Source organism: Rattus norvegicus, chromosome 17 (genome assembly GCF_036323735.1).
Source record: "Rattus norvegicus strain BN/NHsdMcwi chromosome 17, GRCr8, whole genome shotgun sequence".
NCBI classification, from domain to species: domain Eukaryota; kingdom Metazoa; phylum Chordata; class Mammalia; order Rodentia; family Muridae; genus Rattus; species Rattus norvegicus.
The window spans coordinates 70697816-70718652 of NC_086035.1; the positions used below are offsets into that span (position 1 = coordinate 70697816).

General features: G+C 40.2%; 1 protein-coding gene across 5 annotated transcripts in view; it reads right to left on the bottom strand.

Moving 5' to 3' along the window:
- Positions 1-20120, bottom strand: part of Akr1c2 (aldo-keto reductase family 1, member C2) — a 48252-nt gene extending 28132 nt beyond the window's left edge. For 2 of the 5 annotated variants that reach the window (XM_063276235.1, XM_039095531.2), the window contains exons 1-2: positions 19996-20082; positions 4999-5059 (exon numbers count right to left, since the gene is read on the bottom strand). The gene's annotated coding sequence lies outside the window, so the exon portion shown is untranslated. Of the gene's footprint in view, positions 1-4998; positions 5060-19995 lie in introns of all 5 variants that reach the window. The other 3 variants (XM_006254185.5, XM_006254183.5, NM_001013057.1) reach the window with 2 other exon arrangements.
- Between the last annotated feature and the right edge of the window lie 717 nt (positions 20121-20837).

The following is a 20837-nucleotide window of genomic DNA, read 5'->3' on the forward strand; positions in this document are numbered from 1 at the left end:
GCTTGAAGGGGCTCGAGACCCCAAAAGTACAACAATACCAAGCAATCAGAGCTTCCAGGGACTAAGCCACTACCTAAAGACTATACATGGACTGACCCTGGACTCTGACCCCATAGGTAGCAATGAATATCCTAGTAAGAGCACCAGTGGAAGGGGAAGCCCTGGGTCCTGCTAAGACTGAACCCCCAGTGAACTAGTCTATGGGGGGAGGGCGGCAATGGGGGGAGGGTTGGGAGGGGAACACCCATAAGGAAGGGGAGGGGGAAGGGTGATGTCTGCCCGGAAACCGGGAAAGGGAATAACACTCGAAATGTATATAAGAAATACTCAAGTTAATAAAAAAAAAAAAAGAAAGAAAAAAAAAAAGAAAAAAAAAAAAGAAGGGGAGGGGTGGGGACTAGGGGGATGTTGGCCCAGGAATAACAATTGAAATGTAAATAAGAAATACTCAATTTAATAAAGATGGAAAAAAATAAAAGAGGGCTACAACAGAGAATCTTCAATTGGACAGTGTTTCATGGGGATTTGGTATAGTCTGACCTCAGAAGACCAGCAGAAAGTAGTTTTTCCAGACTTTGCAGGGCACACTTGCTGTGTTAATGGGTTCAGGTTACAAAGTCTTTTTCTATTACACTTTGATGTGTTTTGTATTGTCAAAGCTTAGATGTGAAATTACGTTCTCTTTTTCTATTGCCCATTTTTCCCATTAAGAGAGGCATGTTGCCATGTTTGGTTGATATCTCTGAGAGGCCTGCCTTTTGTTGAAGGGAAATGGAGGAGGAAATGAAGCAAAGTGTCAGAAGCAGGGGAGCTGGGAAGAGAACAGGAAGCAGAAACTGCAGTTGGGATATAGTTATGAGGGAATAAAAAATATTTGAAAAATATTTATGTTCACCAAAGGAAGAGAAAATTATGTCGGCCCTATATCTCTCTGCATTGAATTATGAAAGCACACCATTTACTAATTAACATCATAGGCTCTGAAACTATCACCCTTTATATCACTCTTGCTTTGAATTTTCTCTCGCATCATTTGGATTGGAGTGATATTCTGGTCTTTGGATTTGTGAATTGTTTAACTGAAATAAGATATTGGAGTTATTGGAATGGAATGAAGGTGTTGTACACTTGAAGGAGATGGGAATTTTGAAACTCAGGGAAGGATGCCAAAGTATGAAATGTTAATCTGTGGTGCTTAGTCTTGATGTTGATCTTAATTGGATCTAGAATCAGAAAAGAGACATATGTCATGGAAGGGATATAAGGGCACTTCCAAGAAGAATCAGTTGATGGACCCAGACCTGCCTAGACCTATGGCATTGACAGGAGCTGCTCATATACAACAAAACCAAAGAGCTGCCTATCCTGCAGGACCTCAGCCCTTGCTAGTGAGTGCCATTAATTTTTTGTTGTTGCTGCCATTCACTGATCATGGAACCCATATTCTTCAGTCCTCCAACATGGGCTCTCCAGGAATCCTCAAAGCCTTCAGTGCCAGACTGTGATTGGGACTCTTGATCTTTGTGGGCCGATCAATTGCCAGTTTCAACCTCTCCAGTAGGTATCCAGTCAGTTGTACTGCCCTATTGTATAAGTCAGTCTAATAAACTCATTTCCAAAAACGTTAATATTCTGTTGGCTCCATTCACTTGAGTAATATAACATCCTTTACCCCTGAGAAACCATGCAGAGGCTAGTTACTCCCAAATGCAAGTGTTGTGAGTAGTCTATGGAGGCACAGCTAGAACATGAGGGTACTACACTCATGGATAAATTAATGTCAATATTAAAAAGGGTTGAGTTTCTGCATTCCATCTGCAGTTCTGCCTCTCTTCTGAAGGTTGTTTTCCAAATTTTATTCCTTTATAGACACAGCACATCTCCCCATGGCAGAAGCTGTCCCATATATGTGTGCTTTCTCCCCTTCATAACTCTGCGAAACGAATCTTTATCCTTGTAAATTACTGCTCTCTTTTACAACAGCACCACACAAACTGTGATGGCATGTTTTCCAAACCTGAATAGTAAATATAAGAAATATTAAATTATAGTATTATACATCAGAATATATAATTATAATATAGTAATATATAATGCATAAATATAAATTATAGGTGGTATTATATAATATCATTAAAGGTTTACAATATAAAAAATAAGTTAATTTGTGTGGGTCTGCGTTCTAACCTGCCACTGTGGTGTGGCACATGTTGCTTGGACAAGTGGCATGTGGAGAGCTAGACTGTGTTTACTCTGCTCTACCAGATGCTGGAAACACATCTCGGGGGTAGGAAAACACAGCCTAGGAGGTATGAGGCCAAATCTGGTGTTCCCTGACTCCCAGGAATACCATCACTACGGGGTGCTGCACAGAGGAGTTGGGAATCAAGCTCCAGGTTTCCAGGTCTTTGGTGAGACTGGACCTGGGAGAATGGAAAACTCCTCTTTAGCTCATCTGTGAAAGTCCTCAGTTCAGTGGAAACTGTCATGGAGCCTTCTACGTGAGGATTAGGCTGTGGCTCTGTAAGCAAGACCTTCTCCATATTCCCCATAGCTGTTCTTAATGAAAGAGACAGTCCTTGGTTCCAAACAGTTTATTGATTATTCATTGTGGAAAATAGGTGCATACCAATTCCTCAGGAAGAACCAGAGACGAAAATACCTTTTTCAGGAAGGAATGTCTGGGAAGGGAAGCTTATTAGCTAAACTTTGTTCCGGGGCTACACGACCATAGGTCAAGTTTCCTTATGTGGGAAGTGTGTCACGTGTTCCAGGCCAGGAGTCTGGTAGGAATGAGGGAGCCACCTACCGTCTCAGGTGGATGCCTGGGTGCTATGGCATCTGAACCTACTCAACCTTCCAAGTTTCCTGCCATTGTCTACTGCCCTACAGATTTGTTTATATTACCCTTTATCTGGGAAGAAATATGCTTCCACTGTAAGAAGAGGGGCTCAACGCTATATCAGTGTAAGTGTGTGAATAATAAGAATCTAGGGAACAAAATATATTTTGACAAGAGGAAGGAAGTGGATTAAGGTGTGGCAGGACAGTTAAAAGGAATGGAGAAACAAATAGTGTGGAGATAAGCACAGGAAACAGACAGCAGCTCCAACCTCAGCTCTTCCCACCCTTAGGATGGTAGAGTGGAGACCACAAAACAAACGTCATTGCACTGACACAATCAGGCTGTTCATCCAAAGCCATGCTGCAAGCTCTCAGTTTCCGTAAGCCCTAAGTATGAGGTGGGAGTTTGCGGTAATGGTCATTAGTGCATAACAAGCAGGCATCGGAGGACACATCTGCTTTGCCATGACCTAGCCTAGTTTGCCTCTGCTTCAGTTACAACCCACGGCACAAAAGCAATTTGTGAAAGAAGGGAAATCCATCAATGAGAGAATAAAAAGCAGCAACCTGGACGCAGAAATTGATACAGGGACCAGTTTGGAGCACTACTATTAACTTGCTCAACTACCTTTCTTAGGCAAGGCAGGCACACATTTTCAGACATGACACTACCCACATTGGGCTGTGCCCATATTCATCAACTACAGATCAAGGAAATATGCTGCATACATGTCCATAAGCCAATCTGATGGAGACAATTCTCTTATCTCAGGCAACTCTTTCTTTCAAGTTGACCAAAACTAACCAACAAAATGATCTTTTATCAGCCTAGTACAGAAGCACACAACTATTCGATCATACCCTTTCCTCTTTTCATTTGTCCCTCATGTTGAGTTCTCATGCTAATATCAGTATATATTTCAGTCCAAACTTAAGATTTCCTTATTTTTGTTAAATTTCCATCAGTTTAATAGCTCAAAGTCTTTTTAAATTGTCTATTACTATAGACAATAGGGTCCCTATAGACTATAGTCAACCCTACTGACTATAATTTTATAGGGTCCTATAAAATTCATAATTAGTCAAATCTTATTTCAAAAGGGGAAAACAATGCATAATTATAATCAGATAAAAGCAAAACTGAAATGTGACAATGTAAATAGCTCAGTATCTGACATACAGAATTCACGACCTTCTGAACATCAAAGACCTTGTGGAGCTACACTTTCCTCAGTCTGCCACATCAACACACACAACTTACCTCACAATCTTGGGATAGCTGCACTCTTAAGCTACCCTGTCTTTGTAATCACTGCACTGTCATGATATCTCTGAAGTGAAAACTTCTGAGATCTTTGGAAAGTCAGTTATGACAAGTGATATGTTACTGGGGGAACACAGGTCAAATGTGGTTTTGCTAAAGCAGACACATGAAGGAATTTATTTTCTGAAAAAGACACAGAAACTCTGCTATAGCAACCATGTTAAAGGACACACAATGTTCAGGAAGAATAAAAGCATGGTGCCATAGACAGTGGGAACTTAAGCATTGGCTTGCTTTGCTCCACCTTTCTATTCTTCAATAGTGATATGCATGCACTGGTTTTACTTTACCCTGTGTTGCTGAGCTCTGCCTGTGGGAACATAGAGAAAAACTAGGCTTAGAACTTTCCCTGAGGTTCCTGAGGCTTCTTGCTTCTTCCTTAGTCTTTGGCCAGATGGCGAGTCTTATGGGTTCTTGTACACTGAGCTGCCCTTGTTGGTTCCTGTGTGGTGACTGCCAAGTGGACTTCCTGTGTGTCCAAATAACCTTTCTTTTCCACCACCTCTGGTGGGTGGTGGGCTAGAGGGGAGGTTGAATGCTTAGTAAAGTAGTTTGGGAAAAATATATGCCTACATATCTCCTTTATTCTGAGGACCTACAATGACCTCCTGGCCTCTTCTCAGGAACTCTGATTTTACCACGTGGTGCCATGCCTTAGCTGCTCCTGATGAATCTTTGAAAACTCAGGATTTATATTGCCAAAACCAGTACCATGTGATAGACTCTTACACATTACCAAGTTCAACTTCCAATTTGAGATAGCCTTAACTACATCCAGATCACACCTTCTGTATATTGACCTCAAGGAAACACTTTTAAGAAAATCTCACCTCTATGATACTTCTGTGAATGGTAGCCAATTCTTCAGGGCTAGCTAATCTGCACCAACTGCTGCAGATAGAAACAAAGAGCAATTTCACTTCCAGAGATGGTTAATTCAAAATAGTTTCTGCTGAGTTTCTCAGGCTTCTAATTATGAAAGTGAGTGTTAAAGAGTTAATATTTACTTAAGACAATGTGTGGGCACTGGAGCTGCAGGTCCCTCATGCTCCAGACACCACCTGGACCTGAAGGGACTAGATCAACAGTTCTCTGCACCCAAATCCCAAGGGAGGGAGAGCTAAACCTTCAGAGGAGCAGACATGCCTGGGAAGTCAGAAGAGACTACACTCTGCCCACATTTCTGACTCCAGAGGAAAACACCTAATGCCATCTGGGAAGCCGGTGCACAGGGGCTCCCGGAAAAGGCGGCGCAGGCCCTCCTGGTTGCCGCCCTCACAGAGAGCTCAAAAGCAACCTCCCATGAGCAAACTTGAGCTGCAGGGCCACAGGTAAGACCAACTTTTCTACTCTAAGCAACCTGCCTGGTGGTCTCAGGACCCACAGAGGCAAAATTCCTCTGGACCAGACACTTATGGTTTTTAGCTGCAGCCCCAACCTCGCTGATCCCGGCCCGCAGCTCACTGCTCCCAAACCCCTAGGGAGAGAGAGCTCACTGCTCAGAGAGGTGGGGACTCCTGAGACTGCAGAGCGGGAGAAACCACCAATATTGCCCACCCCTGCCCACCTCCCTGGCTCAAGAGAAAATTGTATACTACCTCTGGGAACCGGAAGATAGGGGCTCTGGAGCTGCAGGTCCCCTGTGCTCCAGATACCACCTAGACCTGAAGGGACTGGATCAACAGTTCTCTGCACACAAATCCCATGGGAGGGAGAGCTAAACCTTCAGAGGGGCAGACACGCCTGGGAAACCAGAAGAGACTGCCCACATTTCTGACTCCAGAGGAAAACACCTAACACCATCTGGGACCCCAGTGAACGGATGCTACCAGAAAATGCAGCACAGGCCCTCCTGGTTGCAGCCCTCACGGAGATCTAAAAAGCAACTCCCCACAAGCCATGAGACCACAGGTAAGACCAACTTTTCTGCCCCATGCGACCTGCCTGGTAGAATCAGGACACAGGCCCACAGGAATAGCTGAAGACAGGTAGACAGGAAAGACTACACGCCTGAAAGCAGAACACTCTGTTCCCATAACTGGCTGAAAGAAAACAGGAAAACAGGTCTACAGCACTCCTGACACACAGGCCTATAGGATGGTCTCCCCACTGTCAGAAAAAGCAGAACAAAGTAACACCACAGACAACCTGATGGCGAGAGGCAAGCACAGATACCCAAGCAACAGAAACCAAGACGACATGGCATCATCGGAGCCCAATACTCCCACCAAAGCAAACACTGAATATCCAAACATGCCAGAAAAGCAAGATCTATATTTAAAATCGTATTTGATCATGATGCTGGAGGTCTTCAAGAAAGACATGAAGAACTCCCATAGAGAAACGTGGGAAAACATAAATAAACAAGTAGAAGCCTATAGAGAGGAATCACAAAAATCCCTGAAAGAATTCCAGGAAAACACAATCAAACAGTTGAAGGAATTAAAAGTGGAAATAGAAGCAATGAAGAAAGAACACAGGGAAACAGCCCTGGATATAGAAAACCAAAGGAAGAGACAAGGAGCCGTAGATACAAGCATCATCAACAGAATACAAGAGATAGAAGAGAGAATCTCAGGAGCAGATGATTCCATAGAAATCATTGATACAACTGTTAAAGATAATATAAAATGGAAAAAGCTACTGGTCCAAAACATGCAGGAAATCCAGGACTCAATGAAAAGATCAAACCTAAGGAAAATAGGTATAGAAGAGAGTGAACACTCCCACCTCAAAGGACCAGTAAGTATCTTCAAAAAAATCATAGACGAAAACTTCCCTAACCTAAAGAAAGAGATGCCCATAAACGTACAAGAAGCCTACAGAGCTCCAAATAGATTGGACCAGAAAAGAAACTCCTCCTGTCACATAATAGTCAAAACACCAAAGGCACAAAATAAACAAAGAATATTAAAAGCAGTAAGGGAAAAAGGTCAAGTAACATACAAAGGCAGACCTATCAGAATCACAACAGATTTTCGCCAGAGACTATGAAAGCCAGAAGATCCTGGACAGATGTCATACAGACCCTAAGAGAACACAAATGCCAGCCCAGGTTACTGTATCCTGCAAAACTCTCAATTAACATAGATGGAGAAACCAAGATATTCCATGACAAAACCAAATTTACACAATATCTTTCTATAAATCCAGCGCTACAAAGGATAATAAATGGTAAAGCCCAACGTAAGGAAGCGACCTACACCCTAGAAAAAGCAAGAAACTAATCGTCTTGGCAACAAATCATAGAGAAGAAAAGCACACAAACATAATCTCACATCCAAATATGAATATAAGAGGAAGCAATAATCACTATTCCTTAATGTCTCTCAACATCAATGGCCTCAACTCCCCAATAAAAAGATATAGATTAACAAACTGGATACGCAATGAGGACCCTGAATTCTGCTGCCTACAGGAAACTCACCTCAGAGACAAAGACAGACACTACCTCAGAGTGAAAGGCTGGAAAACAACTTTCAAGAAAATAGTCGGAAGAAGCAAGCTGGAGTAGCCATTCTAATAGCGAATGAAATCGATATTCAACTAAAAGTCATCAAAAAAGATAAGGAAGGACACGTCATATGCATCAAAGGAAAAATCCACCAAGATGAACTCTCAAACCTAAATATCTATGCTCCAAATACAAGGGCACCTACATACGTAAAAGAAACCTTACTAAAGCTCAAAACACACATTGAACCTCATACAATAATAGTAGGAGATTTCAACACCACACTCTCATCAATGGACAGATCATGGAAACACAAATTAAACAGAGACATAGACAGACTAAGAGAAGTCATGAACCAAATGGACTTAACAGATATTTATAGAACATTCTATCCTAAAGCAAAAGGATGTACATTCTCTCACCACCTCACGGTATTTTCTCCAAAATTGACCATATCATTGGTCATAAAACAGGCCTCAACAGATACAGAAAGACAGAAATAATCCCATGTGTCCTATCAGACCACCACGGGCTAAAGCTGGTCCTCAATAACAATAAGGGAAGAAAAGCCATATATACATGGAAGTTGAACAATGCTCCACTCAATGATAACCTGGTCAAGGAAGAAGTAAGAAAAAAGTTAAAGACTTCTTAGAATTTAATGAAAATGATAGTACAACATACCCAAACTTATGGGACACAATGAAAGCTGTGCTAAGAGGAAAACTCATAGCTCTGAGTACCTGCAGAAAGAAACAGGAGAGAGCATATGTCACCAGCTTGACAGCACACCTAAAAACTCTAGAACAAAAAGAAGCAAATACACACAGGAGGAGTAGAAGGCAGGAAATAATCAATCTCAGAGCTGAAATCAGCCAAGTAGAAACAAAAAGGAGCAGAGAAAGAATCAACAGATTCAAAAGTAGGTTCTTTGAGAAAATCAACACGATAGATAAACCCTTAGCCAGACTAATGAGAGGACACAGAGAGTGTGTCCAAATTAACAAAATTGGAAATGAAAAGGGAGACATAACTACAGATTCAGAGGAAATTCAAAAAATCATCAGATCTTACTATAAAAACCTATATTCAACAAAACTTGAAAATCTTCAGGAAATGGACAATTTCCTAGACAGATACCAGGTACCGAAGTTAAATCAGGAACAGATAAACCAGTTAAACAACCCCATAACTCCTAAAGAAATAGAAGCAGTCATTAAAGATCTCCCAAACAAAAAGAGCCCAGGTCCAGACGGGTTTAGTGCAGAATTCTATCAAACCTTCATAGAAGACCTCATACCAATATTATCCAAACTATTCCACAAAATTGAAACAGATGGAGCACTACCGAATTCCTTCTACGAAGCCACAATTACTCTTATACCTAAACCACACAAAGACACAACAAAGAAAGAGAACTTCAGACCAATTTCCCTTATGAATATCGACGCAAAAATACTCAATAAAATTCTGGCAAACCGAATTCAAGAGCACATCAAAACAATCATCCACCATGATCAAGTAGGCTTCATCCCAGGCATGCAGGGATGGTTTAATATACGGAAAACCATCAACGTGATCCATTATATAAACAAACTGAACGAACAGAACCACATGATCATTTCATTAGATGCTGAGAAAGCATTTGACAAAATTCAACACCCCTTCATGATAAAAGTCCTGGAAAGAATAGGAATTCAAGGCCCATACCTAAACATAGTAAAAGCCATATACAGCAAACCAGTTGCTAACATTAAACTAAATGGAGAGAAACTTGAAGCAATCCCACTAAAATCAGGGACTAGACAAGGCTGCCCACTCTCTCCCTACTTATTCAATATAGTTCTTGAAGTTCTAGCCAGAGCAATCAGACAACAAAAGGAGATCAAGGGGATACAGATCGGAAAAGAAGAGGTCAAAATATCACTATTTGCAGATGACATGATAGTATATTTAAGTGATCCCAAAAGTTCCACCAGAGAACTACTAAAGCTGATAAACAACTTCAGCAAAGTGGCTGGGTATAAAATTAACTCAAATAAATCAGTTGCCTTCCTCTATACAAAAGAGAAACAAGCCGAGAAAGAAATTAGGGAAACGACACCCTTCATAATAGACCCAAATAATATAAATTACCTCGGTGTGACTTTAACCAAGCAAGTAAAAGATCTGTACAATAAGAACTTCAAGACACTGAGGAAAGAAATTGAAGAAGACCTCAGAAGATGGAAAGATCTCCCATGCTCATGGATTGGCAGGATTAATATAGTAAAAATGGCCATTATACCAAAAGCAATCTACAGATTCAATGCAATCCCCATCAAAATACCAATCCAATTCTTCAAAGAGTTAGACAGAAAAATTTGCAAATTCATCTGGAATAACAAAAAACCCAGGATAGCTAAAGCTATCCTCAACAATAAAAGGATGTCAGGGGGAATCACTATCCCTGAACTCAAGCAGTATTACAGAGCAATAGTGATAAAAACTGCATGGTATTGGTACAGAGACAGACAGATAGACCAATGGAATAGAATTGAAGACCCAGAAATGAACCCACACACCTATGGTCACTTGCTTTTTGACAAAGGAGCCAAAACCATCCAATGGAAAAAAGATAGCATTTTCAGCAAATGGTGCTGGTTCAACTGGAGGGCAACATGTAGAAGAATGCAGATCGATCCATGCTTATCACCCTGTACAAAGCTTAAGTCCAAGTGGATCAAGGACGTCCACATCAAAGCAGACACACTCAAACTAATAGAAGAAAAACTAGGGAAGCATCTGGAACACATGGGCGCTGGAAAAAATTTCCTGAACAAAACACCAATGGCTTATGCTCTAAGATCAAGAATCGACAAATGGGATCTCATAAAACTGCAAAGCTTCTGTAAGGCAAAGGACACTGTCGTTAGGACAAAACGGCAACCAACAGATTGGGAAAAGATCTTTACCAATCCTACAACAGATAGAGGCCTTATATCCAAAATATACAAAGAACTCAAGAAGTTAGACCGCAGGGAAACAAATAACCCTATTAAAAAATGGGGTTCAGAGCTAAACAAAGAATTCACAGCTGAGGAATGCCGAATGGCCGAGAAACACCTAAAGAAATGTTCAACATCTTTAGTCATAAGGGAAATGCAAATCAAAACAACCCTGAGATTTCACCTCACACCAGTGAGAATGGCTAAGATCAAAAACTCAGGTGACAGCAGATGCTGGCGAGGATGTGGAGAAAGAGGAACACTCCTCCATTGTTGGTGGGATTGCAGACTGGTAAAACCATTCTGGAAATCAGTCTGGAGGTTCCTCAGAAAATTGGACATTGAACTACCTGAGGATCCAGCTATACCTCTCGTGGGCATATACCCAAAAGATGCCTCAACATATAAAAGAGACACGTGCTCCACTATGTTCATCGCAGCCTTATTTATAATAGCCAGAAGCTGGAAAGAACCCAGATGCCCTTCAACAGAGGAATGGATACAGAAAATGTGGTACATCTACACAATGGAATATTACTCAGCTATCAAAAACAACGAGTTTATGAAATTCGTAGGCAAATGGTTGGAACTGGAAAATATCATCCTGAGTGAGCTAACCCAATCACAGAAAGACATACATGGTATGCACTCATTGATAAGTGGCTATTAGCCCAAATGCTTGAATTACCCTAGATCCCTAGAACAAACGAAACTCAAAACGGATGATCAAAATGTGAATGCTTCACTCCTTCTTTAAATGAGGAAAAAGAATATCCTTGGCAGGGAAGGGAGAGGCAAAGATTAAAACAGAGACTGAAGGAACACCCATTCAGAGCCTGCCCCACATGTGGCCCATACATATACAGCCACCCAATTAGACAAGATGGATGAAGCAAAGAAGTGCAGACCGACAGGAGCCGGATGTAGATCTCTCCTGAGAGACACAGCCAGAATACAGCAAATACAGAGGCGAATGCCAGCAGCAAACCACTGAACTGAGAATAGGTCCCCTATTGAAGGAATCAGAGAAAGAACTGGAAGAGCTTGAAGGGGCTCGAGATCCCAAAAGTACAACAATGCCAAGCAATCAGAGCTTCCAGGGACTAAGCCACTACCTAAAGACTATACATGGACTGACCCTGGACTCTGACCCCATAGGTAGCAATGAATATCCTAGTAAGAGCACCAATGGAAGGGGAAGCCTTGGGTCCTGCTAAGACTGAACCCCCAGTGAACTAGTCTATGGGGGGAGGGTGGCAATGGGGGGAGGGTTGGGAGGGGAACACCCATAAGGAAGGGGAGGGGGGAGGGGGATGTTTGCCCGGAAACCGGGAAAGGGAATAACACTCGAAATGTATATAAGAAATACTCAAGTTAATAAAAAAAAATAAAAAAAAATAAACAAAGAAAAAAAAAAAAACAATCATCCTCCATGATCAAGTTGGCTTCATCCCAGGCATGCAGGGACAGTTTAATACATGGAAAACCGTCAATGTGATTCATTATATAAACAAACTGAAAGAACAAAACCACAAGATCATTTCATTAGATGCTAAGAAAGCATTTGACAAAATTCAAAACCCCTTCATGATAAAAGTCCTGGAAAGAAGAGGAATTCAAGGCCAATACCTAAAATTATTAAAAGCTGTATACAGCAAACCAGTAGCGAACATTAAACTAAATGGAGAGAAACTTGAAGCAATCCCACCAAAATCAGGTACTAGAAAAGGCTGACCACCCTCTCCCTACTTATTCAATATAGTTCTTGAAGTTCTAGCCAGAGCAATCAGACAACAAAAGGAGATCAAGAGGATACAGATTGGAAAAGAAGTGAAAATATCACTAATTGCAGATGATGTGATAGTATATTTAAGTGATCCCATAAATTCCACAAGAGAACTACTAAACCTGATAAACACCTTCAGCAAAGTAACTGAGTATAAAATTAACTCAAATAAACCAGTAGCCTTCCTCTACGCAAAAGAGAAACAAGCCGAAAAAGAAATTAAGGAAATGACACCCTTCATAATAGACCCAAACAGTATAAAGTACCTCGGTGTGACTTTAACCAAGCAAGCAAAAGATCTGTATGATAAGAACTTCAAACCTCTGAAGAAAGAAATTGAAAAAGACCTCAGAAGATGGAAAGATCTCCCATGCTCATGGATTGGAAGGATTAGTATAGTAAAAATGGCCATTTTACCAAAAGTGATCTACAGATTCAGTGCAATGTCCATCAAAATACCAAACTAATTCTTCAAAGAGTTAGACAGAACAATTTTCAAACTCTTCTGGAATAACAAAAACCCAGGATAGCTAAAACTATCCTCAACAATACAAGGACTTCTGGAGGGAATTTCTATCCCTGAACTCAAGCAGTATTAAAGAGCAATAGTTATAAAAACTGCAAGGTATTGGTACAGAGACAAAGAGACAGACCAGTGGAAAAGAATTGAAGACCCAGAAATGAACCCACTCACCTATGGTCACTTGATTTTTGACAAAGGAGCCAAAACCATCCAATGGAAAAAAAGAGCATTTTCAGCAAATGGTGCTGGTTCAACATGAGGTCAGTACGTAGAAGAGTGCAGATCGATCCATGCTTATCACCCTGTGCAAAGCTTAAGTCCAAGTGGATCAAGGACGTCCACATCAACCCAGATACACTCAAACTAATAGAAGAAAAAGTGGGGAAGCATCTCGAACACATGGGCACTGGAGAAAATTTCCTGAACAAAACACCAATGGCTTATGTTCTAAGATCAAGAATTGACAAACGGAATATCATAAAACTGCAAAGCTTCTGTAAGGCAAAGGACATTGTGGTTAGGACAAAACGACAACCAACTGATTGGGAAAAGATCTTTACCAATCCTCCAACGGACAGAGGACTTATATCCAAAATATACAAAGAACTCAAGAAGTTAGACCACAGGGAGAAAAATAACCCTATTAAATAATGGGGTTCAGATCTAAATGAAGAATTCACAGCTGAGGAATGCCGAATGGCTGAGAAACACCTAAAGAAATATTCAACATCTTTAGTCATAAGGAAAATGCAAATCCAATCAACCCTGAGATTTCACTTCCCACCAGTGAGAATGGCTAAGATCAAAAACTCAGGTGACAGCAAATGCTGGCGAGGATGTGCAGAAAGAGGAACACTCCTCCATGGTTGGTGGGATTTCAGCCTGGTACAACCATTCTGGAAATCAGTCTGGAGGTTCCTCAGAAAATTGGACATTGAACTACCTGAGGACCCAGCTATTCCTCTCTTGGGAATATACCCAAAAGATGCCTCAACATATAACAAAGACACATGCTCCATTATGTTCGTGGCAACCTTATTTATACTAGCCAGAAGCTGGAAAGAACCCAGATCCCCTTCAACAGAGGAATGGATACAGAAAATGTGGTACATCTACACAATGGAATATTACTCAGCTATCAAAAACAATGAGTTTATGAAATTCATAGGCAAATGGATAGAACAGGAAAATATCATCCTGATTGAGGTAACCCAATCACAGAAAAACTCACATGGTATGCACTCATTGATAAGTGGCTATTAGCCCAAATGCTTGTATTACCCTAGATGCACAGAACACATGAAACTCAAGAAGGATGACCAAAATGTGAATGCTTCACTCCTTCTTTAAAAGGGGAACAAGAATACCTTTGGGAGGGAAAAGGGAGGCAAAGTTTAGAACAGAGGCAGAAGGAACACCCATTCAGAGCCTGCCCCACATGTGGCCCATACACATACAGCCACCCAATTAGATAAGATGGATGAAGCAAAGAAGTGCAGACTGACAGGAGCCGGATGTAGATCTCTCCTGAGAGACACAGCCAAAATACAGCAAATACGGAGGCGAATGCCAGCAGCAAAGCACTGAACTGAGAATGGGACCCCCGTTGAAGGAATCAGAGAAAGGGCTGGAAGAGCTTAAAGGGGCTCGAGTCCCCATATTAACAACAATCCCAACCAACCAGAGAATCCAGGGACTAAGCCAGTATCCAAAGACTATACATGGACTGACCCTGGGCTCCAACCTCACAGGGAGCAATGAATAGCCTAGTAAGAGCACCAGTGGAAGGGGAAGCCCTTGGTCCTGCCAAGACTGAACCCCCAGTGAACGTGATTGTTAGTGGGAGGGCGGTAATGGTGGGAGGATGGGGAGGGGAACACCGATACAGAAGGGGAGGGGGAATGGTTAGGGGGATGTTGGCCTGGAAACCGGGAAATGGAATAACAATCGAAATGTAAATAAGAAATACTCAAGCTAATAAAGATTAATAAAAAAGACAATGTGATTGTCAAGCAATTTCTGACAGTTCTATAACTAAATTTTAAACAAGGTTTATTCTTCAATCCTGTTGTTACTCATCTCAATTTTTTACACTGATATATGGTTGCCAAAGACAATGAAGATATATGGGCAAAATAAGTTGTCTAATATATTTTTTCATGACCCCAGACCATGCAGGTTCTATAGGACAACAAGCCACCTGTTAGGCCCCCTACATCTCTGGAAATTCTTCCATGCTCTTAATCCGAGTAGGCTGTGAAATGGTAGATGTTGGACTCTAAGTGGGGTATATTCCCAAAAAAAGCCATTTTATTTTCAAAACACACATAGAAAAATACCCAGAGCCAGATCAAGTCTTTGCCCTCTACAGTTTACTGCGTTTTGAGACCTCATGATCATCTCAGGCTGGTTCATATCTCACTTCCCTGGCAACACACAAACACTAGACTTTCTGTCTCCAGAACTTGGGTTCCCAAGCTGCGGGGCAGCAGCCCTGGGTTTATTGTTCATGTTCTCATTATGTGTAGCTCCTATTTCAGCCAACACTAAGTGTTTTTTCTTTATGCCTAAGCTGGACAAACACAGATTAAGAAACATCTGATAACTGCAAGACATCAAAGGATGAAAACCCTATCTATTGTGTTATGTAAGAAGTGAAATACTATTAACCACCTACCTTCCATGTACAAACATTCCCTGGCTAATCAGTGTATTGTCATAATGGATCAGAAGGACCAAAACATTCAATTAATATACTGACACTGACAAATACTGGAGAATGTATCTTTTATTGGTTTTTACAATGACAATTTTTTGTTGTTCTCATTTTTCAGAGCCTTGGAGTAATTCCAGGCTTAATTGCTACTGAACTGAAGTAACAAACTCCAATTACTATTATCTGAAATTTCCCCTGCACCACTGTCTGCCCGCCATCCCACATGACTTTGGGCAGAAGTCTGCTCACATTATTATACATCAGAATAGAGGAAGTTATGTGACCAGATAAACTGCAAAGATAAAACGTAATTCATAATGTATATGATTGTTCCTTTTCTAGAAGGAGTAATTCCTATGATGCTGATATTATTTGGGAAGTATACATTATTCTTTTATGATTAAGCATATTCTTTCCTAGTTTTATAAATATTTTCTAATTGAAAATAAAATAATACATAGATTATTCATTCTCCTCCCCGTGAAACTCAGTACAAAATACATAATCAAACAAATGTGCACCTAGCAACAAAAGAAATAACCTGTACTTTCTATTACACTTTCTCAATGAAAAAAAAAAAAAACTACTCTATTTGCCTTGAAATAAAAGAGCTACACTCTGTGCTTACAAACGGTTTGAGAAGATGAAACTCCTATTAGCAATCTCATTTCATTCAATTTTTAAATTAATTAATCATTTGTTAACTGACTACCACACATAATACAAGTGGTTTGTCTCAAAAAAGAGAAACAAAATATCATACGAGATGAAATCTCCTATGTAAGGAGATGTATGCAAAGGATCCCCACTCAGTAACAATCACACAAGGAGAGAAAGAGGCGAATGATTGGAAATAGTAAGAGGAAAATATGAGTTCTGATATAATGTTAGTATATGGTAGGCTAATAATATGATATCAGTTCTAGAGAACAAATTAAAATCTTCAATCTGCAAATCAAATGTTTCTCTATGTTTTTCCGGGTCTCAAATATATTTTCTTTAATGTCTCAATCCTCTGAATTGATCTCTCTTTTAAAAAAATTCAATACCAACTATACAGTTAAACACATAAAGCCAACAGGTCTCAAAATGAGTGTTTAGTTTCTGCATAGAAACTCAGCAGGAAATATGGGAAATCTTAAAAACTATTAAAGTTATTAGATAACCTGAATCCAGGAAATAATTCCATATGCCGGCTTTGTCATGGAAGACGAGGTTGATCGTCATGCATTTAATATGATCAGGAATTAAATAAAGTGAATGTGGCATGAAATTGATACTGGAAATATTCTGACAGGCTCCTTACAATGCCCAGGGTGCATATGCACAGAACACACAGATTCAGATGACTGAACAGAGAGTTAGCTGTGACAGACTGACCCACTGCACTCCATGACATAGTACCAATATTCAAGTACAGAACATCATGGCGGGCCCTGCGTCTTCTTACACTACTGCTGTAAGGTCAGAACTCTGAAGAGACTAGAAAGAATTCCAGGGGTCCTTTTCTAAAAATTTTGGGCTCTGATTGCCTCTGTTATTAACTGCCAAAGTTATTCATTGGGTTAACTTTAAAAGCTAAAAACAAATGGAATACAAAATATGACCAAAAGTTACATCACCCCAGCTATGATGAATGGCAGATTTCCATTCAGGATATCGAGGAATTTCATATCCTCTGAACTCAACTGGAATTCAAAAATCTGCTGTACATATAGGAAACATTTTCGTATTTAGACTGCATGTTTGATAACCCGTGCATTGAAAATACAACAGACTGAACCAACCATAAGAAAAAAATGCTTCAAATATGTTCAGAATCACAAAATCCAAGGAGAGTCAACAAAACACTCAAGGGAGAAGTGAATACCAGGGACAGCATCCCTCGACCTCCCTCCACATAGTGAGTCCATCCACAGTATACAGGCAAGGGAGATTCAAATAGCGTGTGAAGTGGAAAGAACTTCAACATAATTCAAAGAAGAAAAACCGTTGCTTAGAAGCTCTAAACCAGAAGTCTGTTTGTCTAAATGAGTAGTACAACTCACTAATAATCATCTAGACTGTTTTGCTTCCATGTCTGAGCAAAGAACAGTCAACACATGAAAATGTTATTTTGAACATAACTTAAATGGACATTCTGGTAATATCAACAATGTCTTAGAGAAAGTAAAAACCAGTTTTCATCTTTAATGCACTTCTGGCAGTTTAATCAGCTTGATGCTTTATAAGTATTAGCATATTGAGGAAACAGGAACATGAATCAGTAGTATTGATCTAAAAATTAATGCCAAGAAAGAATGGCTACAACAATAAAATGTATACCATTTTCCAACTGAAAAGTTTAAATGAGACGTAGATTGTAAAACTCCCCATATATTTAAAACTTGTGTTTTTAAAAACCTAAAAATATCATAAAAATAAAAAACAGAAGATATATAAAATCACCACTGTGAAAATTATAAAATTTAGTGAGGTATGTAAAAGTTAAGCTAAATATCAGAAAGTTCCTAGGATGATCATGAATTACACATCACACTATTAACGAAAACCCATGATATCCAAAGTGATAAAGAGTTTCAAGCAATATTAAACAAATATGCAAACAGTCTGGGTGGAATCTGACAAACTGATACTTTCTACTGTAGAAAATCCACACATATCAAGATAAGCCATATTTCAAGACCTATGCAATGTATTCCCCGATTCGGAAGATAGATTTGGGAAATTAAATATCCAATGTCATTTTTAACTGCCCAGCAACATGGACACTAGACTGCCTCAGAGACATGAAATAAAACTGCAAGAACCATGAAATAAACCACTTGCCCCAAAGCACAGCAGCAACCACAAAAACAAATAAGCTAAAACTTCAGAAAACGTCTATGACCCACAACGTACATGAACTTAAAATTAGCCAAGACTTGCGTCATTCACTTTTCTCTCTTTACAGTGATGTCATAAGTCAGCAGAAGTAATTTATGAGTGCCAGCCTCATGGCTGAATGCTATGATATTAAAGATATGTATCTATTTATTAGAAAACACAGCATAAGGCCTCTTATAAAAATATAAAGTTTTAAAATAGCAAGCACACAAAAATATCCCTATTATGAAATACAGTGTGCTGGGAGGGTATCCTTAGTAGCTGGAAATTATAATTACAGATTTGCTGTAAAAAGAGGTTTATTGGAGGAGGGAAGAGGGGTGAGCACCTCAGGAAGGGAGAGGCAGAGGGCTGCCAGGCCTTTGAGAATAGGACGGTGAAATTGCCCGTACACTAACGAGCAGCAAGGTGTGTTTAAGTAAAAGCAGACGTGAGGAGAAATGCCATTAAGAACAGCTAGACTCACTCCCAAATAACTAAAACATCACACAAAATAAGTATATTAAGAGTAAACGAGAATGAGAACAGACATGATCTTTTAGATTGTGATGTTTATCTTGAGACTGTGGCTACATTGTGCTTCCCTCTTGAAATAAACACAGAACTGGAAAGGGAAGACAATGCGTGATGTTGGCAAAGGCTGTTGGTGTGTTCCACAAAGACAAAAAAGTAATGGCAATTAATAACCAAAGAAAGACAGGGAGCATTCAAGCATGTGGAAAATGAATTCTTTAGCACGGTAATATTTAATAAAAAAGAAGAGAAACAGAGTTTGTAAGAAGATATTTCAGCAAACACATCAAGAAGGTGAGACCACTGAATTCCCTGAGTACAAAAGAGTAATGAAGGGTTTGATAAAGGCATGTAAGAGTGTCCACAGTGTTTCATGAATGTAGGGTTGCCTACATTAGAATGTGAAGAATTAGTTTTCAGGTTTTGATATGTCCTTGGCCAATCTGCCAGACGGATTTTGCAGAATGGGTGGTGTTCCTGATATATGATTAGATATGAAAGCACTTTCCACAACATCAGAAATTGTCTTGAAATTTGCAATGCAGTGTGGTAAGGCTGAAGACGGTAGTCAGGAGAGTTATGGAATTCAGAGGACAGAAAAGACAGTAGTTGTTCAGAAAACAATGTGGTATAGTCCTGTAACAAACGGCTCTCTGTACTGCTCTAATACTTGAGAGATATCACTGATTATATGAGAGGACTAGCCAAGAACAGACTGGGACTGATGTATCAGAGTAAAATTTCTAATAATAGAACATGCATGTGAGTTTTGTGTGAAGTTTGTACAAGGGCCTAGGTTATCTTATTTAACTAAAAACTGTTCACCTATTTCAAATGAAATACAGGGACAAGAATTGAAAAGATAGTAGGCACAAATAATTTGAAGGCTGGGATTAAAAGACCCCTGGAGTGGGGAGACCTTCACTCAAGTCTCAGGGTGACATGACCCACCAAGTACTCACAAGAGACTGCCCTTGCTGCAATTTCATGGGATGACAGAAACCAGTGCACTGGGGTCGAGAAACGTATCCCATGCAGGGGTAGAGGAATTCGACCTTGAATGGTTGGGAGAAGGGGTATTTAAAGGAAAAACCATACTGAATCACAAGGAAGAACCTCCTGTTTCTCATGATTGCTTAATCCTGCTATTATCTGAACTAGCTGGTAAAATTTAGCTCATTCTTGGAAGAAGTGTCTGAAACAGCCGGCGCAATTACTCTTTCTGTAGTCACCTAGTTCCTGGAACAGGCAGTTCAGGGTCAGACTATTTTGCTTCCTTTTGGCTTCAAGTTTTGTCTATGGGGTAATTTTCAACTTTTACCTTTCAGGATCACTTAGTCCAGATGCCTCATTGTTTACCTGAAGAAAGGGACATGCCATTCCAATGGGCACACTGTTAGTGTTCCTGTTCTGATTTCGTTGCTGCTGCTGTGATCAATACACTGAACAAAAGCAACTGAGGAAGAACAGGAGTTTGTTCTATCTTATAACCCCAGTTATCAGTCCCTCAATTACCAATTCAAAGGGCCAAGAAAATGATGCATACATGCTGACTGCTTTTTCGAGCTTACACACAACTACATTTCTTTTTATTTTTCCATCTTTATTAACTTGGGTATTTCTTATTTATATTTCGATTGTTATTCTATTTCCCGGTTTCCAGGCCAACATCCCTCTAACCCTTCCCCCTCTCCTTCTCTATGGGTGCTCCCCTCCCCATGCTCCCCCCCCAATTACCACCCTCCCCCCCAACAATCACTTTCACTGGGTGTTTAGTCTTGGCAGGACCCAGGGCTTCCCCTTC